This window comes from Bos indicus x Bos taurus, chromosome 22, assembly GCF_003369695.1.
Source record: "Bos indicus x Bos taurus breed Angus x Brahman F1 hybrid chromosome 22, Bos_hybrid_MaternalHap_v2.0, whole genome shotgun sequence".
Lineage (NCBI taxonomy): Eukaryota > Metazoa > Chordata > Mammalia > Artiodactyla > Bovidae > Bos > Bos indicus x Bos taurus.
The window spans coordinates 55,170,087-55,192,035 of NC_040097.1; the positions used below are offsets into that span (position 1 = coordinate 55,170,087).

The following is a 21,949-nucleotide window of genomic DNA, read 5'->3' on the forward strand; positions in this document are numbered from 1 at the left end:
GCTCAAAATTCTCCAAGCCAGGCTTCCACAGTACATGAACGGTGAACCTCCAGATGTTCAAGCTGGTTTTAGAAAAGGCAGAGGAACCAGAGATCAAATTGTCAACATCCATTGGATCATCGAAAGAGCAAGACAGTTCCAGAAAAACATCTGCTTCTGCTTTATTGACTATGCCAAAGCCTTTCACTCTGTGGATCACAGCAAACTGTGGAAAATTCTTCAAGAGATGGGAATACCAGACCACCTTACCTGACTCTTGAGAAATCTGTATGCGGGTCAAGAAGCAGCAGTTAGAACTGTACATAGAACAACAGACTGGTTCCAAATAGGAAAAGGAGTACGTCAAGGTTGTATATTGTCACCCTGCTTATTTAACTTATATGCAGAGTACATCATGCGAAATACTGGGCTGGATGAAGCACAAGCTGGAATCAAGATTGCTGGGAGAAATATCAATAACCTCAGATATGCAGATGACACCACCCTTATGGCAGAAAGTGAAGAAGAATTAAAAAGCCTCTTGATGAAAGTGAAAGAGGAGAGTGAAAAAGTTGGCTTAAAACTCAACATTCAAAAAATGAAGATCATGACATCTGGTCCCATCACTTTATGTGAAATAGATGGGGAAACAGTGGAAACAGTGACAGACTTTTGGGGGCTCCAAAATCACTGCAGATGGTGACTGCAGCCATGAAATTAAAAGGCGTTTGCTCCTTGGAAGAAATCTACGAGCAACCTAGCCAGCATATTAAAAAGCGGAGACATTACTTTGCCAACAAAGGTTCGTCTAGTCAAAGCTATGGTTTTTCCAGTGGTCATGTATGGATGTGAGAGTTGGACTATAAAGAAAGCTGAGCACCTAAGAATTGATGCTGTTGAACTGTAGTGTTGGAGAAGATTCTTGAGAGTCCCTTGGACTGCAAGGAGATCTAACCAGTGCATCCTAAAGGAGTTCAGTCCTGAATATTCATTGGAAGGACTGATGCTGAAGGTGAAACTCCAATCCTTTGGCCACCGGATGCAAAGAACTGACTCATTTGAAAAGACCCTGATGCCAGGGAAGATTGAAGGCAGGAGGAGAAGGGGACGACAGAGGATGAGATGGTTGGATGGCATCACTGACTCGATGGGCATGAGTTTCAGTAGGCTCCAGGATTTGGTGATGGACTGGGAAGCCTGGTTCGCTGCAGGCCATGGGGTCGCAAAGAGTTGGACACAACTGAGTGTATGAGCTGAACTGAACTGATATTTGACTTCCTCTGGTTGGTCTTCAGTTGGAAGCAGGCATACAAATCAGAAAGCTGTCAGTTATTGATCCAGTCTTAGCCATTTTGGACCGATCGTTACGGAGCTTATTGTTTGGCTCCCTGAGTTGTTACTGGAGATGGAGATCTGATTCCTACAGGTCCAACCTACAGCCATCTGGCTTCCAGGACTGGTTACTGGAGATAATTCCTTCAAGTTCTGTCTCAGAATTCTGTTTTTATACATGGTCTGGCTACTTCCCATTTGTGTATTCAGATTCTTCCTAGAGAACTCTACAGATTAACATGTAACTTCACAGTGGTTGAGCTCTATTCAAATAATAAGCTATAAGTCAAATATAGGTGCACTCTCTTAGAAAATTACAAAGTCCTTTATGTTGACCTATTAAACAAAATTCTAGCATGACGTTGAAAAGGCACCTCATTGAAAAGTCATACTCTTTACCTTATTTCCAAATTTTGGATAATGCTTTTCTTATCATTGTATGTTAGGGAAGAATAGATATAAGAGATGGTAACACATAGAGTTCTGGAAAAAGTAGAAATGAGACAGAAACTGGACAGAAGCACTATAATCATATCAGCATAAATTTAATCCCAGGAGTCAATGGTATTATTAGAAAAATCTATGCCGGGCACAGTTTGAACAGCGTTCTTCAATCTGTTTTACCCAGAGTAGGACTTGCATTGTTAAATCTTTGTCTGATTTACTCCATGAGTCCATTTCCCAGTTGTTTCACAATCCAAGAGTCCATTTTTCCCCTTGCATCTTAACACTAATTACTTCCTGCAATGTATCATTCAGTGAACTAGATACATAAGATTTACTTTACACACTCCTTGATCAGTGATTCTAGGAAAACTAGACACACAGACTTTCTTCTTTAAACTTGAAATGCCCTCTTCCCCATTCTAGAGTAGCATCTGGTATAATCGTATTCAGCTTTGCAGTTTTTTGACCAAACTTCTAAAATTCTCAAATTCCATACTGACAGGTGGCTCAGTTAAGTTCAGTTCAGTCACTCAGTCATGTCGGACTCTTTGTGACCCCATGAATTGCAGCACGCCAGGCCTCCCTGTCCATCACCAACTCCCGGAGTTCACTCAAACTCACGTCCATCGAGTCGGTGATGCCATCCAGCCATCTCATCCTCTGCCGTCCCCGTCTCCTCCTGCCCCCAATCCCTCCCAGCATCAGAGTATTTTCCAACGAGTCAACTCTTTGCATGAGGTGGCCAAAGTATTGGTGTTTCAGATTCAGCATCATTCCTTCCAAAGAACACCCAGGACTGATCTTCTTTAGCATGGACTAGTTGGATCTCCTTGCAGTCCAAGGAACTCTCAAGAGTCTTCTCCAACACCACAGTTTAAAAGCATCAATTCTTTGGTGCTCAGCTTTCTTCACAGTCCAACTCTCATATCCATACATGACCACTGGAAAAACCGTAGCTTTGACTAGACGAACCTTTGTTAGCAAAGTAATGTCTCTGTTTTTGTATATGCTATCTAGGTTGGTCATAACTTTCCTTCCAAGGAGTAAGCATCTTTTAATTTCATGGCTGCATTCACCATCTGCAGTGATTTTGGACCCCAAAAAAATAAAGTCTGACACTGTTTCCACCGTTTCCCCATCTATTTCCCATGAAGTGATGGGACTGGATGCCATGATCTTCGTTCTCTGAATGTTGAGCTTTAAGCCAACTTTTTCACTCTCCTCTTTCACTTTCATCAAGAGGCTTTTTAGTTCCTCTTTACTTTCTGCCATAAGGGTGGTGTCATCTGCATATCTGAGGTTATTGATATTTCTCCCGGCAATCTTGATTCCAGCTTGTGCTTCTTCCAGTCCAGCGTTTCTCATGATGTACTTACTCTGCATATAAGTTAAATAAACAGGGTGTCAATATACAGCCTTGACATACTCCTTTTCCTATTTGGAACCAGTCTGTTGTTCCATGTCCGGTTCTAACTGTTGCTTCCTGACCTGCATAAAGATATCTCAGGAGGCAGGTCAGGTGGTCTGGTATTCCCGTCTCTTTCAGAATTTTCCACAGTTTATTGTGATCCACACAGGTGGCTAGAACCTAACAATTCAACTTGTATTTGATGATTAGATTAAATATTTATTTTCTAAAACCAAAATGGACAGTATTTCCTGCCTTATTTGGGTATCTCTGGTGTTCTGTTACCTGTCTTTACCTGCCTGTAAGCTTGTTAATTCTGGTAGGCATCAAACCATGCACCAGCGTTTCACAAGACCAGAGGGGTGGTACTGTTAGCAGGAAAAAGTCTTCACATGTAATATTAATTTAAATATGAATTTAATTAATTGGCTTCAGCCATGAGAGAAAAGAAAATCTGTATTTCTACTTTAGATGTTATTTGAACTAAGTTTTTTTCAGATGCCATTACTGTGTAGTTTATTGATTCCTACCTTATCATTTGTGGCCAAAACATCAGCCACCTGGTCATCCACTAGATGTCAGTGCATCCCCGCACTGAAGATATTGATAAAGTATCCATCTGGGGTCAAAAAAACATCTGTCTTCATGAGAGGTCATATCCTGCCTGCCTCTTATTGGCATGAGAGATGCCATGACAAGACCAGCTTTCCATTATTTTCCCTACAGGACAGGCTCAGATCACTTTTATCACTGGGTGGTTGACATCTGCAAACTCTGGTCTCAATAACCACTTGCTTTCTTCCTCCTTGTTAAGCATGGCCGTCTGCAGTTGGATTTGGAGAGATAATCAATGCTTTGTTTTGCTGCCTGAAATAAATGACACAAAATTAACCTGAATGCCAGGATCAGGTAATACACATATTAACCTGTCTGTCAGTCTGATCACTCACCTAGAGCCAGACATCCTGGAATGCAAAGTCAAGTGGGCCTTAGGAAGCATCACTATGAACAAAGGGTAGTAGAAGTGATGGAATTCCAGGTGAGCTTTTTCAAATCCTAAAAGATGATGCTGTGAGAGTGTTGCACTCAATATGGCAGCAAATTTGGAAAACTCAGCAGTGCCCCCAGGACTGGAAATGGTCAGTTTTCATTCCAATCCCGAAGAAAGGCAATGCCAAAGAATGTTCAAACTACTGCACAATTGTACTCATCTCACACACTAGCAAAATAATGCTCAAAATTCTCCAAGCCAGGCTTCAACAATACATGAATCATGAACTTCCAGATGTTCAAGATATATTTAGAAAAGGCAGAGGAACCAGAGATCAAATTGCCAACATCTATTGGATCATCGAAAAAGCAAGACAGTTCCAGAAAAACATCTACTTCTGCTTTATTGACTATGCCAAAGTCTGACTGTATGGATCACAACAAACTTTGGACAATTCTTACAGAGATGGGAATACCAGACCACCTGACCTGCCTCCTGAAAAGTCTGTATGCAGGTCAAGAAGCAACAGTTAGAACTGGACATGGAACAACAGACTGGTTCCAAATAGGAAAAGGAATACGTCAAGGCTGTATATTGTCACCCTGCTTATTTAACTTATATGTAGAGTACGTCATGCAAAATGCCAGGCTGGTTGAAGCACAAGCTGGAATTAAGATTGCTGGGAGAATATCGATAACCTCAGATATGCAGATGACACCACCCTTATGGCAGAAAGTGAAGAAGAATTAAAGAGCCTCTGGATGAAAGGGAAAAAGGAGAGTGAAAAAGTTGGCTTAAAACTCAACATTCAAAAAATGAAGATCATGGTATCTGGTCCCATCACTTCATGGCAAATAGATGGGAAAACAATGGAAACAGTGACAGACTTTATTTTTCTGGGCTCCAAAATCCCTGCAGATGGTGACTGCAGCCATGAAATTAAAAGATGTTTGCTCCTTGGAAGAAATCTACGAGCAACCTAGCCAGCATATTAAAAAGCAGAGACATTACTTTGCCAACAAAGGTTTGTCTAGTCAAAGCTATGGTTTTTCTAGTGGTCATGTATGGATGTGAGAGTTGGACTATAAAGAAGGCTGAGTGCCAAAGAATTGATGCATTTGAACTGTGGTGTTGGAGAAGACTCTTGAGAGTCCCTTGGACTGCAAGGAGATCCAACCAGTCCATCCTAAAGGAGATTCGTCCTGAGTGTTCATTGGAAGGACTGTTGCTGAAGCTGAAACTTCAGTACTTTGGCCACCTCATGCAGAGTTGACTCATTAGAAAAGACTCTGATGCTGGAAAGATTGAAGGCAGGAGGAGAAGGGGATGACAGAGGATGAGATGGTTGGATGGCATTACTGACTTGATGGATATGAGTTTGAGCAAGCTCTAGGAGTTGATGATGGACAGGGAAGTCTGGTATGCTGCAGTCCGTGGGGCCGCAAAGAGTCTGACACAGCTGAGTGACTGGACTGGACTGATAAGTCCTCTGAGTCATCTGTAATGACCCCCAGAGTGGACCTTTGCTCTCCCGATTGTTCAGCCATGCTGCCTACTGTCACTTGTATCTGAAACCCCTGAGACTGACAGCTTCCTTCCGGCTGTACAGAAGGCACAGTGTGTGCAGTGCAATACAGCCATGTATCCTTGCTTCATACAAGCAGGTATTTAATCAGAGTGTCTTTGGTGCAGTCTCTGGCATTCATGGTGGTGATAACTAAGGGTTCAGAAACTCTCTGTGTGGGACTGACAGTCTTTGAATCCTATCTGTTTGAGTTAAAGGTGCATTTGCCAAAGCATCCTCTAAAGAACATTAGTCTTGTAGGATGTGACTGGATGGTACTGAGAGATCTAATTGAGGACCTGAAGAGGATTCCATGAAGCACTCTGCAGAAACCCAAATCAAACATGTTTCTGTGATATAGAACTTCCAACAGCTTTAGTGTCTTATGTGCATTATGAATATCCAAGAAGACGTTACCGTGTACAGAGTTTTACCACTTTTTAAAAAAAAACCTTAGAATAATTATTTGACAGCGTATCTTGCCAAACCAGTTGATTTTGAAGTGTGAAAAAAGACTAACAGGCTTCTGGACTATAATCAGGAAATCGTCTCACATTCCTTGTTCATCTTTCTTTCTCCTTTCTTCCTCCTCATGTACTGAGGACATATTATCATTCCGGCACTATTCAGGAACAATGTAATAAGAGAGGTGCCATACACGGAACAAAGGGAATTAGTGGGGCTTAGTTTTTCCAGTAACGTATTAATATCATCTTTGATCTCGGTGCATTTTACACTTAAAAGATTTTGAAGTCCACAAGCGCCCGGAAGAGGCCCCAGGCAGCGCCACTGGACACACGGCTCATGGGGGAGGGGTAGCCCCCTCTGTATTCAGAGGGATCTTTTCCCCTTGCAATACCATCGTTTAGTGAGGGGTCACAGGAAAGAGACTTCGCCAACAGGAATCAGACAGGCAAATTCAGACTTGCTGGCACGACGGAGACAAATGTCTGAAACAGAATTAAGTGCTCTAAAGAGACTGGCTTTAAAAAAAAACACACAAAGAGGGATGTTAGAGGTAAGAACCACGGTTAAAATGCAGAGAATTGAAAGCCTGCTCAGAACTCACAGTGTCCAGTGGGAACAAAGCCTTAAAGCTGAGAGAGTTTCTCATTTGATGCTTCTCTCTGGTGTGCAGCAACAGAAGGTCTCAAAATGCCTACTGAGGCCTGCATGAGGCAAACCCCAGGCTGCTAAATATAGATGCTGCAAGATCGAAGCTGGGCCTTCCCTCTCCTAGGAATGTTTGCATTGTGGGCCCTGTCGGCCCTCAGATCATCACTTTACCCCCAGAGTCCTGTCCTGGGGATCGAGAACTCTCCTGTCTTGGCTTAGCACCGATTTCTAGCACTTTCTCATAGAAGTGCAGAGAAGGTGGAATAGGGGTGTGGAGAAGCAGTCAGGTCACAGCGTTGTTTTGGGAGGACACTGGGAAGATGGCTGGGTCATTAGAGTGGGCTGCTTAGTGGAGGGATGACAGAGTGTCTTGACCTTTAACCAGTGCCAGGGAATGTGAGGGTAAAGTTAAGGCTTTGATAGGCGTTCATGTGTAAGCCTCAGCTTGAAGTCAAATATCGCTTTTAAAAAACTTTCCTTGGAATGATGGTATACCTATAGAAAGTTTGGCATAAGTGTAAATCTTGATGAATTTTCACAAACTGAAATGTACCCTTTTCACTAGTACCCAAGTCAAGAAATAAAACAGCACCAGGGCCTCAGAAGTCCCCTTTCACTCGTTAACTCATGCCAAGAGCAACTACAATCCAACTTATAATAGTGCAGATTAACTTTTGCCTGTTTTTCAACTTCCTATAAATGGAACCTTGCAATCTGTGCTCATTTGTATATGGTCTCTTTTATTCAATGTTGTATTTGTGAGGCTCGTCTTTACTGTGGAAATTGGTCATTCCCGTGGGTGTAGAAATTTTTATTGTGTAAGTTGGTAGCCATGTATTCACCTATATACTGTTGAAGGGCATGGCAGTAGGTACAGTTCAGGGCGATGGGAACAGTGCCATCACGACCATCTTTGTACGTGGCTTCTGGAGAATGTGCAGATGGGTCACGTTGCTTTAAGTGTTCAAATCTGTTGGCACAGAATCAGTGGGATCTGATTAGGGAAAGTCCATCCTTCACTCTCTCAGATCCCATTCCCTAGACAAGTCCAAGGACAGCAAAAGCTCAGAACCACCAGCTTGCGGAGGAAAAGCAGAAGCTGTAGTACCTCTGCCTCTAATGCTCCTCCCAGCTGCCCTTCGAGGTGGCGTCTGCATCACCCCCCCTGCGTCTGGCCACGGGAGACGTGGTCTCCACGTTACAGAGCCTCCACCGTCCAGGGCGATCAAGCTGACTTGCTGGCAGGACTGGTTCTTGCCGTGTATGCACAGATAGCCTTGCCTGCCCCAGCCTCTCCTTCTCCTGCCCATGAGCCAGGGCATCCAGATGGGATGAAGTTTGGGTGCCACATCCTCACACAGTGTTCATAACCAGATATTCTCTAGTCTGTGCCTAGAAATAGGCTTGCTTTACAATCTGAGTCTCAGATTAGATTCCCCACGATTATGGGTACCCTAAGAATTCTCTGTTGATTTTTCCTGCCACCTAGCCTCCGCCAGGGCCACATTAAATGTGTCTATACAACCTGACACTTAAGAGGATTTGGGCTTTGTGCTTGCTCTTGTTTCTCCCAGAATGCCCTTGAGTCCTCTGACAACGAACAGATTCAAAAAGGCACATGAAAGGGAGAACCCTAAAAGGATGGGCGGGGGGTGGGTGGGAGGGGGACTCCAGAGGGAGGAGATATATGTATACTTACAGCTGATTCACACTGTTGTATAGCAGTTGTAAAGCAATTATCCTCCAATTAAAAATAAATTTAAAAAAAAGACAAGAAGGTACCATCTAACTCCGTCTGCCATCAGCTCTCAGCTCTGGGCCTTTGCAAAACTGGAACATTTTTTAACAGAACAATGGATACCTGTTTTTCATTTGTATAATTAAATGGAAAAGAGATTATCTTTATGGAGATGACCTAATGTTGAATGATAGAAAGCAAATTGCAAAAGGATAATTTTTGCAACATAATACCATTTATGGGAGATATAAAACCCCAAGAAATATTGACATATTTCATTGGCAGCAGTTAAAAATAAGGCTGAGAGTGGAACATACCAGTCTCAGGATGGTGGTGACCTCTGGAAAGGGGTGGTTGTGGTGGGGTTTGGGGGGACATATTAAGTGCATCTGTGACATTGTTTGCAGAGTAATCTAGAGCAAATATAGCAGAATAGTCATGTCTCTTAAATCCTGGATAGTTGTTATATTACTTCCTGAACTTTACATTTGAAGGGTTTCATAATTTTTTAATTAAATTTTAAAAAGTCTTCTTCATATACACTTCTCCAGTGCTAAGCTGAAAATATTAAAGTAGAAAAACCAAGAAATGAAACTGTATATATAGTGTGATCCCAAAGCTGTACCAAAAAGTGGAAAGAAAGATTAAAAAACAAATCATAAAAAAAAATGTTAACAGTCATTTCCGTTGGTGTCAATAGTGGATGGTGTGCATGTGTGTGTGCATGCCTGCATGTAGTTTTATTTATATTCTCTTATTTTCCCAATTATTGAAGGAAATTACACCCAATGTGGCATAAAATTATTTTGAGCTGAACAGTCATTTGGAATCAAAAGATGCAGAAAGAGAGTCTGTCTGACCCCCATCCCCCTTTATTTGCCTACAAGTAGAATCTTCCAAAAGAATTCGGTTGCCATAAGTTCCCCTTCGGGGGGCGGGGTTCCTATACTGGGGGAAGATGTACTGGGGAGAATGAGAAGTTGACACTGGGAAGAGAAATTGCAGAAACAAACATTGTTAGAAAACCATCATCCCTCCCCATCTACTCTCCTGGAGTAGGATTTATCTTTGCCCAAAGTCATTCATTTTCCCCAAAGTGTCCTTCCTTCCCCTCTTCTTCTCCTATTAAGATGCTATATAAGCCCCAAATTCTAGCTGCTGCTTTGAGCCACATTTTCTGGAAGCTCCCCTGTACTTACAGGAATAAACTTTGTCTTTTCTTGGGTTAATGTGTCTTTCTGGTTTACTTTGAATACCCCTAATTATTAAACATAAGTGAGGAGAGGAGAATTGGTTTTTTCCCTCACCGATATTATCTATCTAATCATTTGCCTAATTGTTAATTAGTACAAATGAGAAGTGAGGAAGAGTGGGATATAGTAAAAAGGGGACAGAAGTTGGTCCAGATTTAGTGGGCATTTGCTAAGCCTGGGCCTGTTTAGGTCCCAGTTCCTTGCGTTGCCTTTGCCCTGTGGGAAGTAAGGTCTACCTCCATTTCTTTCTGCCTCACTCTGACCCTCTCGGGCTCTAGAAAACTGGGACTTCCTCAGTGGCCCAGTGGTTGGGACCCTGCCTGCCAGTGCAGGGAACACGGGTTTGATCTTTGGTCCAGGAAGAAAGCTCCCACCTGCTTCAGAGTATCTAAGCCTGTGTGCTACAACTACTGAATCCCACACCCCCGAAACCCTGTGCTCTGTAACAAGAGAAGCCACCGCGATGAGAAAAGAAGCCTGCGTACCACAGCTAGAGAGTGGCCTCTACTCACTACAACTGGAGAAAGTCTGCACATAGCAGTGAAGACCCAGTGCAGCCAGAAATAATAAACGCTGGGGCGCAGCTCCGCTTGTTTCAAGCTACCATTGCATTTAGACGTGGCAGAAAGAGTCCATCCATCCGAACTAGGGAATTTCATTTCACACTTCGCAGCTGCAGGCGGAGGCTGACTAATCTCGTTTAGACAAGGCCTGGCACTACTGGAGCCTCTTGTTATTTGCATCTGAGTTGTGCTTCCTAAATTGCAAGAAGATATTGTCAGAAGAGGGAACCAGGTTGAGAGCAGGACCGACAGGGCTACTTTGTGGAAGGGAACGTTGCGGAAGTGGAGGACGTGTGATGTATCAACCATCCCGGATCACGTGTAGACCTGCCTCACCGATGCTGCTGCAGCCTTGCATTTGAGGAGCTCTCCTTGACGTTCTCTGCTTTCTGGAATCTCCCTTTCATCTGTCAGTGCAGTTAGTCCCTTCCTGTATCCCCTAGAGGTGCTTCCTAAACCTTTGTGTGCAGAACGCGCACCTGGGGATCTAGTTAAAAGGTAGATTCTGACGCAGCAGGTCTGGGCTGGGAACGGACATACTGCATTCCTAACATGCTCCCAGGTGAGACCAAGGCTCCTGGTCCACAGGCAGAGGCTGGAGTACTAAATGCCTATAGGACTTCTTTACTCTTTAAAACGAATACCTGTGGCATCAGTTGGGTTATTGGCAGAGAAGAATGCAGGAAAGACGGAAGTGAAAATTGATTGAGACCTACTCCTTGGAGGTAGTCAGCTCATTTAGTGCTCACGTCTGCCACTTACGTCCGTCTTTGAAGCAGAGCCCTCCACAAGGGATGGCCTTCTACCCCAGCCAAGGGTAAGTGACAAAGGTTTGCAAATTGAACTCCCAAAAGGCAGATCAACAGGAGAAAAACATTTCAGTTTTATGTGCACAGGGCTCCACAAAAAAACGAAGAGCCAAAAAAGTGGTTAGACGTGGAAGCTTATATACCACTTTAAGAAAAGGTGATAAGAGATGGGACAAGACAAGGGAAGTTTGGGCTTCTTAGAGTAGTAAATTGTGGGAGTGTATTTATGTGTGGGGAAACTAATGGAAGATAAGGTTTACTTTTAGCTAGATTTGTTTCATTCATCTTGGTGCTCAATTTCCCATTTTCTTTATGGTCACAAAACTCCCCTGGAGGAGTGATATAGGGCAGTTCTCATTTCTCAGAAGTTTTTCTGCTTTTCATCAGGCAAGAGAAGCTCTGAGAAGGTTTCTCTCTGCATCTGTTTTCAATTGTCTTGGGCCCAAAATGATCCATGTGCCAATGTGACATATTTCGGAGTGGCATATTCTGTAAGTCCCTTCACACTGAATTAATGTTTTTTAGAGGAATAAGCGAATCCCTGAACAACAATCATGAGAAATAGATATTGTCACCCAGATTTTATAGACGAGGAAACTGGGAATCAGAGTTTACATGACTTATCCAAGATCACACAGTAAACAGTAGAGACAGCATTCAACTTTGTAATTATGTTACTTCAAGCCTCAAAAATTAAAAAAGACAAATTATTAAAAGTTGTGAGTGGTAACTTAGAGAAAATATTCCTTGTTGCTGTGTTCCTCTCCCTTAGCTATGCTGATAGTATATACAAAGCTCCTTTGAGACCAGACTCTCAGTTTGAGTGTAATCATATACTTTATTGTTCACGGTATAAAGTATATCCCAGTAAAACTGGATTAAGGCAAACTTGAGAAGCAGCAGAATGTATCTCTGGGCACCTGTTTGCCCCTTTGATGTTTTCTCTTGTTTCTTTTATATAATAAACACTGAACTGGGTGTCCAGTTTCCTCATTATCACCTTATACCTGTTAGGATGTCTTATCAAAAAGATAAGACATAAGTGTTGACAAGGATGTGGAGAAATGGGAACCCTTGTTCACTGTTGATGGGAATATTAACTGGTGCAGCCACTATGGAAAACAGTTTATGGAGGAGTCTCAAAAAATAAAAAAAAGAATAGAACCACCATATGATCCAACAATCCTCCTTCTAGGTGTGCATCCAAAGGAAATGAAATCACCATGTCAAAGGTCAAAAAGTATCTGTGCACCCAGGTTTACTGCAACAGCACGCGCAGCAGCCAGGGTGTTGAAACAACCTGCATGTTTGTCATGGGATGAATTGAAAAGAGAAAATGTGGTAGATCTATTCAGTAATATTCAGCCATGATAGACAAGGAAACCCTGCCACTTGCGACAACATGAATGAACCTTGAGGGCATTATGCTAAGTGAAATAGTCTAGACAGAAAGGCGAATACTGCACAGTATCACTTATATATGGAGTGTAAAAATTTTTTAAAAGTCAAACTCAGAGACAGGGTAGAATGGTAGTTTCTAGGGCCTGGAGGGAGAAGTTGGTAAAAAGATACAAACTTTTCTGCTTTAAGATGAATAAGGTCTGAAGACCTAATTGTGTGACATGGTGACTGTAGTTGACATAACACCCTATTGTATAATGGAAATTTGTTAAGAAAGTAGAACTTAAGTATTCTCATCCAAAAGAAAGAAACATGTGAAGTAACAGATGTGTTAATTAACTTGGTGACGGGGATCTTTTCACAGTGTAAGCTTTTGTCAAATCGTCACATTGTACACTTAAATATACAACTTTATCAGTTATATCCAGTAAAGCTAAAAACCCTATAGGTAGGGAAGAACTACTATAACAGAGTTTGCTGTGTGAGGTGATACTTGTATTAATTTAATTTGGTAATTATTTCACAATGTGATATATATACATATATATATATACATATATGAGGAAACAGATGTGTTAATTAACTTGGTGATGGGAGTCATTTCACAGTTAAACTTATGTTGAATCGTCACATTGTACACTTAGATATATGACTTTATTTGTCAAGTTATATCTCAATAAAGCTAACTACTACAACAGAGTTAGCTACATGAGGTAAATGTTGAATTAATTTGGTAATTATTTCACAATGTGTGTATATATGTACACAATGTGTATATATATATTTACAGTCCAGATATGTACGGTTTTATTTGTCAATTATTCCTGAGTAAAATTTAAAAAGCTTTAAAGAAGATGATATCGAGAGAATATTTTTAATATTTTAGGTGTGACTTTGACACTGGGGTTATGTAAAATATTTTCTTATGTATTAAAGATGCAGATGGAAATACTTCGAGTAAAATGGCACAGTGTCAGGGATTTTCTCTAAAATAGTGCCGTAAAAGAAAGAGCTAAAGTCCAGTGAAATCGTGATAATTCAAAATTCAGGCAGATGGGGGTAAGGAGCTCATTATACCACTTACTGTACTTTTGTTTATTTTTCAAAACTATCAAGAGATTAAAAACAACTGCCCAACCCCAACAGTCAAACTCCCAGGCATAAAACCCAGGGAAATTCCCTCTCAGGACTTGGTAGGCTGGCCACTGCGGCCTGGTTTGTAGCAGCAGGGCGTGGACTTGGACACAACCACCCTGCCCATTTCTGAGGGCATGCCTGGGCGGGAGGTGATGGCAGCGCAGGAGGATATGATGATCTGATCTGCAGTTGTTCCACTCTGCGACCCCGTGGACTATAGCCTGCCAGGCTCCTCTGTCCTCCAGTGTCTCCCAGAGTTTGCTCAGATTTGTGTCCATTGAGTCAGTGATGCTACCTAACCATCTCATCCTCCACCGGCCCCTTCTCCTGGTCCATGGGAGGAGGAAATGGCAAACCAGTATTCTTCCCACAAGAACCCCATGAACAGTATGAAAAGACAAAAAGATTGGCAGTTAGAACCAGGGAATTCTGTGGGGCAACCCACAGCCGTCAGAATAGATCTTAAAATAGAGTGCTGAAGTGAAAAGCAAGAAAAAGAAACATCTATACCACAACTTAATTCTTTTTTTATATTATACCTATAACATTATTTTTATCTAATATATATTTATATAAAATTTATACATACATTCATGTAAAACCACACTACATATTTCCCAGAGATACTTTAAAATTCTGGAAAATATATCCAATGCTTAGAGATGGTTGCTTATAGAGGATATGGGAGTTGATGGGAGTCAAAGCAAGTCACTGGATAAAACAAAGAAGTGGCCTCACGTGGAGTAGCGATGTCAGTGTGCCAAGCCCGACAGGATAATGACCTCAGCATTTCATGCTCCAAAAGACGCAGAAATGTCCACCCAGGGCCTCCTGAATCAAATGGGAAATAAGAGAGCTAGAAACTCCATTTTTTTCTGAGTCCTCTTAAGTGATTCTTAAACACCCACAATTTAACCTATCTTCAGGGGGACCTCCTGGCTCTAGATCACTGGCTGAAGCCAAGAACAGCAGAACTCAAGCTCTGAGGAAGCGCATGCAGAGCTCCCCTCAGTGTAAACTCCTCTTTGTGTGTGTAAATGGGAATTAGTTCTGAGAATGAGCACTATATAAATGCTAATTACTTCTGGGCCAACTTAATCTCCTGTTTACTACTGAGGGAATTTCCTTTTCAGTCCACCTGTAGAGGAGGAAAAGAATCCATTGTTCCCTTCACCAGTGTTAATTATAAGAAGAGTTAGGCATAATGCAAAACGAGAGAAGAAAGGATAATATCCAATCTTGAAGAAGTACAGAGGAACAGGCAGCTTCAGATGCTGTTGATGGGAATGTAAGCCGATACAGCTCACAAATCCTATCTCAGAATTCCCCTTTATAGGAATTTACGCTCCAGAAACACTCCTCTGAATGTGCAGGGCATACAGGTAAGAACGGTCATTTCCACATTAGATTGCCATTGGAAAAAGGAAGGAAGCAGCCCACAGCTCCTTGAATATGAGAATAGTTGATCATGTCAGAGTAACTGTTTCAAAGAATAAGAATCTCTTCATGCTGTGGGGGAAGGGGATATCCCCATCCTTCCCCTTTTAGTTCTTTTGGCTGGCAATTAAAAATTACTTAAGGCAGATGAATAGGAAAAAAAAATCAAATTTATTATGTGCATGGATAATTCACATAGGAATGAAGAGTTCCAAAGACAGCCAGGCAAGATGAGGTATATATATTATCTGGAGAATGAAATGGCAACCCACTCCAGTATTCTTACCTTGGAAAATCCCATGGACAGAGGAGCCTAGCAGGCCACAGTTCATGGAGTCTCAAAAGAGTAGGACATGACTTAGTGACTAAACAAAGAGAAGAAATAAGGGTCTCAGACTCCAAAGGAAAGTAAGATAATTCACAGGAAGGTAAAAAATGTTAATATTTGGCAGACAGCTGTTTGCTGGGCCATCCAAAGACGGTGACACAGAGAGAACTTTGATCAAATGGGCTTTGCTACATTTCTCCCCGTCTATCACACTTAATCGTTCACTATAGTTAACCAGGAAGATAGCTACTTCCTGGGACAGGCCTCTTATTTTAAATTCTTTTAGGCAATAAGAAGCAAGTCCAAAGGTTCTTCCTGAATCTTTTACACCTCAGTTGTTTTCAGCTCAAAATAATCCGTTTGCCAAAGTGGTACATCTTACAGCGTTGTGCCCCAAACCCCGTCAGTACTAATGCAAAACATCTTTCTAAGATGTAGTCTTTCCAAGAGAGACTTCTAAGAGAAAAAAATACACGAGAGAGTACGTATAAGCTCTGTTTTTTAAAGGAGAAAATGAAAGTAAAATATTTTAGCATACAAGTTGAATGTGTGTACTCTGATTTGTTTATAATGATAATTGATAAGGCAGGATATTGGGCAAGTTCCACTTTATGTATTATGTGTCGTTGACTGGAAAACAAAAATATACAACATGTGGAAGCTGTGAGTCAAGTTTATTCAGTGTTTTACTGAGACTCTAGCCGGGAGTCAGCTTCTCACAGCTCTGAGGAACTGTTCTGAAGGGGTATCAGTATATTCGTGATTTTTATGAAGGGGTTTCTGCAGCAAGCAGGAACATTTGGTAGAAGGTTGCTGCTGGTCACAAGGAACAGATGTCTTAGTGAATGGTTTCAGTGCTTTTCTAAGGATGGGAAGGTGCAAGAATGGGGTTCATAATATTTTCTCCTGAAAACGTCTAACTCTCTGAAGGCCTGATCTGACAGTTTCCCAGTGCACAGAGTGCCTCATGGAGATCTGCACCCTGCACCCCTCTCAGGGTATGTTGTAGATCAGGGTTTGCAGTGGCTCAGGACTCAGTCCTTGTAGGACTAGATGTCGAGTGACATTATTTAGCTGGCAGGACTTGGAAAATAGTTGTATGTCAGCCAACTCTGTATTATAGTTTGAAAGAAAACAACAAAGATTGGTTGGTCTCCTAGCAAATTAAGTAGAAATCTGAAAAGTCTCTCCTCTCCTTTGCAATATATTATAGGGCTTCCCTGGTGGCTCAGAGGGTAAAGAATCTGCCTACAATGCGGGAGACCTGGGTTCAATCCCTGGATTGAGAAGATCCCCTGGAGAACAGAACAGCTACCCACTCTAGTATTCTGGCCTGGAGAATTCCATGGACTGTATGCTGCTGCTAAGTCACTTCAGTCGTGTCCGACTGTGTGTGACCCCATAGACAGCAGGCCACCAGGCTCCCCCGTCCCTGGGATTCTCCAGGCAAGAACACTGGAGTGGGTTGCCATTTCCTTCTCCAATGCATGAAAGTGAAAAGTGAAAGTGAAGTCGCTCAGTCATGTCCGACCCTCAGCGACCCCATGGACTGCAGCCTTCCAGGCTCCTCCGTCCATGGGATTTTCCAGGCAAGAGTACTGGAGTGGGGTGCCATTGCCTTCTTCATGGACTGTATAGTTCACGGGTTTGCAAAGAATCAGACGTGACTGAGCAACTTTCACTTTCACTTTTTTTCATAGGACTTAGGCACCATGCTATGAGAACACATCTTGATTAAGTAGATGTTTTGTGGTCGAGGAAGTTCACTAATAGGAAGTCACTGGCTTATGATTCGTGGAAAATGGAATTGTTTAAGTAATCAAGGACTATACCAGCAAGAAATCCAAGTCAGCCCAAGTGCTAACACATAGAAAGAGCCAAAGAGAATATAAGTTGCGCTGAAAACTGAAAGCAACTGGTTCTCGTAATAAGATCTGTAATCTTCTGAACTGGACTTCCTTGGTGCTCAGACAGTAAAGAATCTGCCTGCAATGCGGGAAACCTGGGTTTGATCCCGGGGTCGGGAGGATCCCCTGGAGAAGGTAATGGCAACCCATTCCAGTATTCTTGCCTGGGAAATCCCATGGACAGAGGAGCCTGGAGGGCTACACTCCCTGGGGTTGCAAAGAGTCAGACATGACTGAGTGACTAACACTTTCACTTTTCAATTTTCTGAGCTAATTACTTTCTTTGTTGTATCCTCCCCTGGAGAGCAGGGCAGGTTTCTAGAATGAGGTGTGAAATTGCTCCTGAAGCATCCTCGAGCCCTTCCCCGAGCAGGGAAAAAACCACTTACGCCAGGAGGGAAGTCAGAGTGCAGTGACAGGGAAGGAATATGGATACTTGAATTGCAGTTACCTGGGGGCATGGGTTTTTTTTTAATTTAATTTTTATTTTATATTAGAGTTCATTTACAATGTTGTATTAGTTTCAAGTGTGCATCAAAGTAATTCAGTTTTACATGTGCACATGTCCATTCTTTCTCTTTTAGATTCTTTTCCCATGTGTAGAATATTAGAGAATATTGAGTAAAGTTTCCTATGATATCCAGTGAGTCCTTGTTGGTTATCTGTCTTATATATAGTAGTGTGCGTATGTCAATCTCAAACTCCTAATTTAATCCACTGCCTAAATTTGTTTTCGAAGTCTGTGACTCTGTTTCTATTTTGTAAACAAGTTCATTTGTATCTTTTTTTTTTTTTTTTAGATTCTGCATGTAATATCATACGGTGTTTGTCTTTCTCATTCTGACTTGTGATTCACTTAGTTCGATAATCTCTGGGTCCATCCCTGTTGCTACAAATGACATTACTTTATTCTTTTTTAATGGCTGAGTAGTATTTCATTCCCAGGTGATGTTAGTGCTAAAGAATCTACCTGCTAATGCAGGAGACATAATAGATACGGGTTTGATCCGTGGGTCGGGAAGATCCCCTGGAGGAGGGCATGGCCACCCATTCCAGTACTCTTGCCTGAAGAATCCCGTGAATGGAGGAGCCTGGTGGGCTACAGTCCAAAGGTTCACAGAGAGATGGTCACGCCTGAGGTGACTTAAGCAAGCGCAGCATTCCATTGCATATGCACACCTTTGTCCTCTCCCGCGTTGCTGGATGTCTAGCTTGCTTCCACGTCCTGGATGTTGTGAATAGTACTGCAGTAGACATAGAGGCGCATGCGTGTTTTCGAGTTATGGTTTTGTCTTGATGCATGCCCAGAAGTGGGATTGCTGAATCATATGGTAGTTCAATTTTTAGATTTTTTAAGAGGCTTCCATACTGTTCTCTATAATGGTTGTAACAATTTACATTCTTACCAACAATGTAGGAGGGTTCCCTCTTCTCTACATCCTCTCCAGTGTTTAGGTTTTTTGATGACGACCATCCCGACTGGTATGAGGTGATAGCTCACTGTAGTTTTGATTTGTGTTTCTCTAATAATGAGTACTGTTGAGCATCGTTTCATGTGTCTGTTGGCCATCTGTGTGTTTTCTTTGGAGAACTGTCTTTTTAGGTCTTCTGCTCATTTTTTGATTTTTTTTTTTATAGTTAGCTGTATGAGCTGTTTATATATTTTGGAGATTACTCCCTTGATCATCAGTTTATCTGCAAATATTTTCTCCCATTCTGTGAGTTGTCTTTTAATTTTGTGTGTGGTTTCCTTTGCTATGCAAAAGCTTTTAAGTTTAATTAGATACCATTTGTTTATTTTTGGTTTTATTTTCATTACTGTACAAGGTGGATTCAAAAAGATATTGCTGTGATTTATGTCAGAGAGTGCTTTGCTTATGTCTTCCTCTGAAGAGTTTTGTAACATCCCGTCTTACATTTAGGTCTTTAATCCATTTGAGTTTATTTTTGTATATGGTGTTAGTGTGTTCACAGCACAAACTTGTGATTAGTTCGTTGTCTTTGCACTCCCAGTGAGGGCTGCACCAGACTGTAGGAAGTGGCGAGCTGGCGTTCATTATCCAGGTCTGGAGGATTTGGGGGCAATATTCATAGCCCAGGGGCTTTGTTCCCCTGAGTTTTTAGGAAACCAGTACCTTAGATGAGGTCTTGGTGAGTTCTGCCAAACAGATGTAATAGGGTGTCAGTGAGGAGAACCCAGCTCTGGGGACCTGGGGATGAGCAGCCAGTCTTGGCTGTATCACCACCTAGCTGGTAGACTTTGAAGAAATTGATTGCCTTTTTAGGCCTCATTTTTTTTATCTGAAAAATGCGACTATTAATAGTACAAACCTAATTCTGTCATTCATTAAGTAAGATAATATTAAGGATTAAATAAGGTTATGATTGTAAAGTATTCAGTATAACACCTAACAGATAATTAGCACTTGATATATAATACAACTGATTCTTACCATTGCAGTTGATGAGCTAAAGCATATTTTCAGGCCAGTTTTCTTCTAGATTGTATATTACTTTCCTATTTCTGTATAACAAACTGCAATAAATATTTAGGACCTCACATGATTTCTTTGGGTCAGGAGCTGGGAACTACTTACCTGAACAGTCTCTGTTGGGGTCTCTCATGAGATGGTGCAATTAGAATTTCCACTGTGACTGTGGTCTTTTGAAGGCTTGGCTGGGGCTGGAGGATTGGTTGCAACATGGTACCTCACATGCTTGGCAAGTTAGGGCTTTTTCTGGGATGAGGTATCACTTCCCCACTGTGTGGGCCTCTCCATAAGGCTGCCTGAGTTTCCTCATGACATGGTGGTTGGCTTCCCCTGTGACGATCCAGGAGAGCATGGTAGAAACATCACTTTCCTTTATGACTTCGCCTTGGAAGTCACACTCATCACTTCCCCAATGTCCTATAGGTTACATAGGTCAGCCCCGCTTCATGTGGGAGGAGACTATACAGGTGTGAGTACCAGGAGGCAAGAGTCCTGAGAGCCAGGATCTTAGAGGCTGGATCTCACAGACCTTAAGCCTTCCTTGGACCATATGAAACTCTAATTCTCAGTTGACCAGCATCCAGACAGTGGAGGCTTCTTGACACATGAAGATGGAAGTTTCAGGAGTAGAAAAGCAAAAATAACTTATGATACCCTTCTTAGGGTATTACAATCCAGGAGGAAAAGTGGACATACATATAGGAAGTCAGGGCAGGGAAAGGGGTACTTATGAATCAGTGTTTTAGCTCTTGGGTGGGTAACAAGTAATAACCACAATCACAGCATTAATCAACACTTATTGAGCATAATCTTCGTGTAAGAATATACTAAGTCTCTTTGCAGTAGTTCGTTTAATTCAACTCTGTAAGGGAGCAGGGGAAAGTACTATTATCCTATTTTCCAGATAAGGCAACAGAGACACAGAGAAGTTAAGTAATAGCCCAGGGATCGCACAGAATAAAATTAGATGAGATTTCTGTCCCAAAAGACTATCGCTAGAGTCCATGTTCTTAGGCCTTACATGTATCAATCTGGGTTCAATCAGGGAGCCAAAAGCACCGTGAGAACTATAGAACAAGGGATTTACAGGAGAAATGGGCCTTACCCAGGTGTGAGAAGAGCCGGAAGAACAATGATCCACAGCTAGAAGTTGACAGGTCATAGAAAGGTTGTGTATTTGTTGGTTGGTTTGGTGGGTTTAGTCACTAAGTCGTGTCTAACTCTTTACGACCCCGTGGATATACCAGGCTCTTCTGTCCATGAGATTCTCCAGGCAAGAACCCTGGAGTGGATTGCCATTTCCTTCTCCAGGACATCTTCCTGACCCAGGAATCAAACCCAGGTCTCCTGCATTGCAGGCAGATTCTTTCCCAACTGAGCTATAAGAAAAGCTATAAGGGAAGCCCATTTGCTGGTTAGGGCGGCCATGACAAAGTACCACAGACTTGCCGGCTTAAATAACAGAAATGTATTTTCTCATGGGGCCCAGAAGTCCAGACCAGGGTGTCATCAGGGTTTCTTTCTTCCAGGGGCTCTCACTTTGGCTTGCAGATGGCCATCTTCCTGGGGTCCTCACGTGGTTTTTCCTCTGTGTGTGTGTGTGTGTGTGTGTGCCCTAATTTCCATTTTTTTTCTAAGGACACCGGTCACATTGGATTAGGGCCCACTCATATGACTTCATTTTACCTTAATCACTTCTTTAAAAGCCCTGTCTCCAAACAGTCACATTCTGAGGTCCTGGAGGTTAGGACTTACACAAATGAATTTTGTGGAGACATAATTCAGTCCACAGCAGGTCACAAAGCAGTCCTGGTGGGGATGAATGAGCAGAACCTCCAGGAAAATATGGAAGCTATGACACAGTCCAGCTACTGGAAAGGCAAAACAGAGCGGATATAGGAGTTCTCAGAGGGTCAGCCTTGCACAGTGTCACCTGGTAAGTCCTAGCTGCGGGCCTGGACTCAGCACAGTTCCCCAGGACTGGCAGTATGAAAGGAAAGTCATCAAGGACAAAGTGGACCCAACAGCACCTCGGTGTCCACCCCTC

General features: G+C 42.2%; 1 long non-coding RNA gene across 2 annotated transcripts; it reads right to left on the reverse strand.

The window, feature by feature from the left end:
• Nucleotides 1-3,286: 3,286 nt before the first annotated feature.
• Nucleotides 3,287-15,500, reverse strand: LOC113880908. Of its 2 annotated transcripts, none has more exons than XR_003507870.1 (3): nt 15,462-15,500; nt 14,477-14,569; nt 3,287-4,033 (listed from the first exon to the last, which is right to left on the reverse strand). It is a non-coding gene; the product is annotated as an uncharacterized LOC113880908 (long non-coding RNA). The 2 variants fall into 2 exon arrangements; XR_003507871.1 differs by lacking the exon at nt 3,287-4,033 and adding an exon at nt 5,568-7,807.
• Nucleotides 15,501-21,949: the final 6,449 nt, after the last annotated feature.